This window comes from Rattus rattus, chromosome 16 (genome assembly GCF_011064425.1).
Source record: "Rattus rattus isolate New Zealand chromosome 16, Rrattus_CSIRO_v1, whole genome shotgun sequence".
In the NCBI taxonomy this organism is placed as follows: domain Eukaryota; kingdom Metazoa; phylum Chordata; class Mammalia; order Rodentia; family Muridae; genus Rattus; species Rattus rattus.
In genome coordinates this window covers 149,407-153,986 of record NC_046169.1, presented here as the reverse complement: position 1 = coordinate 153,986, position 4,580 = coordinate 149,407, and positions in this window count along the sequence as shown.

Genomic DNA, 4,580 nt, shown 5'->3' with positions numbered 1-4,580 from the left:
CCTGTGCCCTTCCTCTACTTAGAATGCAAGGCAGTGTTTATCCTCGTACTATGTTATATCAACAAACATTTTCAGAGTGTGTGTGTGTGTGTGTGTGTGTGTCTGTGTGTGTCTTTGTGTCTGTGTCTGTGTGTGTCTGTGTCTGTGTGTCTGTGTGTGTGTGCGCGCGCGCCTGTGTGTGTGTCTGTGTGTGTTGCTGTGGGCTTTCCTAGCATAGCCACACCTCCATTCCTCTGAGCCTGGGGGAGGGGGAGGAGTCTCAGGAATTTCCCTGCACAGCCACGCCTCTTGTTTCTTACTCTGAACTCCCCTCAGTCTTATGCTCCACCCACAGCTCCACACCTTCCAGCGCCTGCATTTCCTGGGTTTGTCAGATGAATTGTGTTCTTCGGCTCTCTGTAACTTAGGGCACTTTTGATCAAATCAATCAGCATTTGGCCTTTTGCTGTCCAGTTTCTAGAATCCTGTTGCTATGACCCCTCCACAGTTCACGCTTACAGTGATAACGACAAGACAGATGGAGCTTCTGGAGAAACCCCAAAGTAGCTTCCTTCACACTTCAATGAGGTTTCAAGAAAGAGCAGAAGTTACAAGCTTGCCTTGAACCAGCCATCTGTAATGGGTATCACATCCTTCAGAGTAGCTCAGTGCCTCCTCTGTGTTTGTCTGGTGCAGGTGTAAGTTTGTGTTGTTGCTGGACTGGAGATCTCAAGCCAGGGTTTGTGGCCTGTCCTTGTCTTCTTGTCCTCTGAAGACTGAGAAAACCAAAGGTTGTTTACATCTGGCCAGGACACAGGATTGTGGCAGCACAGATCTGCCCCACGCTATGGGGCTGACGTGTTCTCCTGTCCTTCCTTGTTCCCTTCCCCCAGTCTTGTTTTGAGATAAGGTTTCATTAAGTTCCCCAGGCAGTCTTTGAACTTTCAGTGCTCCTGCCTGGGCCTGCCAAGTAGCTAAGACTAAATGTGCTTAATTTAATGAAAAGTAGTCCTAACCTCACCTGCCTCCCACAGCTTCCCCGTGCTTCTAGGAGAGCGCTGAGGAAGAGCCAGCAGTGAGGAGAGTTAGGAGGGGTGGACAGACAGCCAGGGACAGACTGGCATCTGGAAAATTCTTTCTTTGGTGCCTTACACAGCACAATGTGTGGCTTTTTAGGTCAGAAGCCACTCCACCATGGCTGTGCCTAAGGATAGTAGTGGAAATATTTAACAGTGGGCATACTGAGGGCAGTCACCAATTTGGACCACCCTTATGATTTAATAATGCTTACTGACTCACTGGCCGCAAGGCTTAGGCTGGGCTCTAGAACGCTGCGCTTTTCTACACCCTTCTCTACATTTATCACCTTCTAACTTCCAGAAAGATGCTTTGGGAAAACGGGTCCACGGTATCTTCATAAAACATGCGGTGTGCAGTCACACCTTGCACCTGTGTCAAACATCAGGTACAGTCCTTACCTCTGCGGAGGCGTCAGCAGGAGAGTGACATGTGGTGCCAGGGATGTGTTGAATGGTGGAGTGCCTTCAACTGAGCTGAATTTGGTCCCGCGAACCTCACACGCACAGGAATGAGTGGGGGCGGAGCTTGCTGGAATAGGGGTGGGACATGTTGGATTGGGGGCGGGGCCAGGTAGGACATTCTTATCAGGCTCCTGCAGAGGATTTGTCTGCCCAGCTTCTCGTTTGCACTGTGCTTCTTGTTTCTCCACATCTTATTAAAATGTAATATTTAGAAAAACATCGCTTCCCCAAATGGTTTATCAGATGATTTCCCCCTCTTCCTATTCTGTTCCATTGACTCTGTGTCACCCATGCTACCTAGGCTGTTCCAGGAGATTTTTTTGCCTTGCCCTCCCCTGCTCCCAGGGAGGTAGCTCCCAAGTGTTAGCACACTGCCCCGGCTTGCCGGCTTGTTCTCTCTACCAAAGGGATCACTTCCAGGACATCGCAGGGAGGCATTCACCGTTTCTCACGCTGAGCCTTGCAGTGTGTATTTTTATTTTGTTTGTCTTTTGTTTGTTTGAAGACAGGGTGTCTTTACATAGCCTTGGCTATCCTGGAACTCACTATGTAGACTAGGATGGCATCAAGCACTCACAGAGACCTGCTTGCCCATGTCTCCCAAGTGCTGGGATTAAAGGTGGCTTATATGTTAAGTCTGTCTCTCTCTCTCTCTCTCTCTCTCTCTCTCTCTCTCTCTCTCTCTCTCTCTCTCTCTGTGTGTGTGTGTGTTTTAGTGTGTGTATGCCACACATATTAGGAGGCCAGAAGGGTCTTGGATCCTGTTGCTAAAATTCCTTCCCTCGGGGAGACATAAGCAACATCTTTATTCCTTCCTTCTCTTCATGTCTGAACAACAAACAGGCGTGTTGAGTCCACCGAAGTTCACCCTGGAGAAGCAGTGAGTTCACTGGGCTTTCTTAACACAGCATGAATGAGTGGTTACCTTCTAGGCCATGAATGGTCCTCACCTGAGAGACCACTCCAGAAAGTCTTCACCCAGCAGGGACAAGGGTCTTCCTACTGCCGAGTAGATGGAGCCCCTTCTCCCCAGGCTGCACCTTGTTAGGACAGAGTTGCATTCAACAGACAGAAAGGGTCTGCTGACTCTCCCCAGTCCTCTAACAGGGATGCAAACAGCCGAGCAGCCCAGCTTGGATTTGTGCAAGCCAGACCAGCTGATTACCTCAAGAACAACGGGTTGTTTGGCTCGGAGGCCAGCCCTGTACAATAGATCCCCTGGAACCAAACACCGGTCCTCTGAAAGAGCAGCCGCACTTGTCTTCCCTGAGCATCTCTCTGTCATGTGTGCATGCGTGTGTGTGTGTGTGTGTGTGTGTGTGCATGCGTGTGTGTGTGCATGTGTGTGTGCATGCGTGTGTGTGCATGCGTGCATGCGTGTGTGTGTGCATGCGTGTGTGTGTGTGTGTGTGTACGTACTCTTGCTCACGTGAGGATGTACAGCATGCCTGTTCTCATGTATGTAGAGAACAGAGGACATCAGGTGTCTCTCGTATGCTCTCTCTCATTCCTAAGACAGGGTCTCTCACTGAAGCTGTAGCTGCTGGGCTACAGGATCAGTGAGCTCTGCCAAGCTTATTTCTCTCCACTCCTCTCAGCACCAGGGGGACGCGTGCAACAGTGCCCTCCTTGTTACATGGGGGTTGAGGATTTGAACTCATGTCCTCATGCTTGCACACTACGACTTTAGCCTCCTGAGCCTTCTCCTCAGCCCTCAGTGTGTGTGTTAATCACCTTTTTGGGTTTGTTTGTTTTGTTTTACTCTAGAAAAACGGGGATCAGTGGGTGACCAGGGTTAAGGTCTATACTTAACAAGAAAGGCGTGACCCCTAAAAATATGGACTACTTTATGAATTTGCATGGGGGCATGCTAATCTACTCTGTATCCTTCCAATTTAGAGTGCTGCCAAATAGAGCCCTTTAACCCCATTTTATACCATCCCAAGTGCTCCATGGCCTTTTATGACTAGTATCTCCTTACTGGATAGCAGAGGATTGCAATGAAAAAGGTGTTATCTGAGGCTGAGGGAAACCGTTTGTAAACGTGTGCTCCGGGTGTGCTCAGGGTGCAGGAGATTCAGTTCTTCATGTGAGCCAGGAAGTATAGACGCTAAAGGGTCACTGCTGTTAGGACAAACTGTCTTCTCTGTTCCTTATACTTCCCTCAATGTGCACACAGAGCATTTGCAGTACCGAGAAGGACTGTTGTAGGGGAATTCCGAGGGAAGCAGCCTGCCTCACTCCCACACCCCAACCCAGCCCCTTCCTAACATGTTCGCAGGAAATCTCTGGTTTTGACATAAATTCCGAGTCTCAGAAGGACTCTACTCTCTCCACAGTTCCTTCTCATAACGTCCATACACTAGGTGCCACACACAAAATGTTTTTATTTTTACAACAATTGTAGCCAAAGCCACCAATATCTCGGATTTTCTAGGACGTAAATTTTTGAACAGTTTCATTCTGAAAACCAGGACCATCCTATGGCTTCTATAGGGAAATACTGGAGAGTCACAGCCTGTACCTACCAATGGGTGCCGCCAACTCCTGCAACTTGAACTTGGTTTTCTATAAATGGTACCAGGACAGTCTCCTCTGCTGTGTAGCAGCGGATGGTATTCATGAAGCCTCCTGAGTGCACCTGAGATCCAAGGAGCAAGAAGCGACTTAAAAGTTGCATACAGCCTTTTAAGGATAGTTTTGGCAGACCGGTACCGTACGGTACTAAGAAACTGTACAGGACTCTGGAGGAGTCCTCAGCCCTTGGGACCCCAGCCAGGTGCTGATGCACACGGAATAGGGGAGACAATGGCCTTTACTGTGACTGTTCTGATGCTCTTGTCACGTTCTCTAATCTCCAACGGAAAGTATTTACTTTCAAGGTCTAGGCCTGTCTGAAGTGAGATGAGGCAGAGCTGTAGCAGAGGGCTGAGCTTTCCACAGTGACTGCAGGGAAACCTCCCACTGTGTCCCCGGGGCCAGGCCCCTTCCCTCGGGAAGGGCAGCGGAAGGCAGCGGGGAGCTGGAGGGAGCGCTGGGGGCTGCGTCACCCACGCTTCC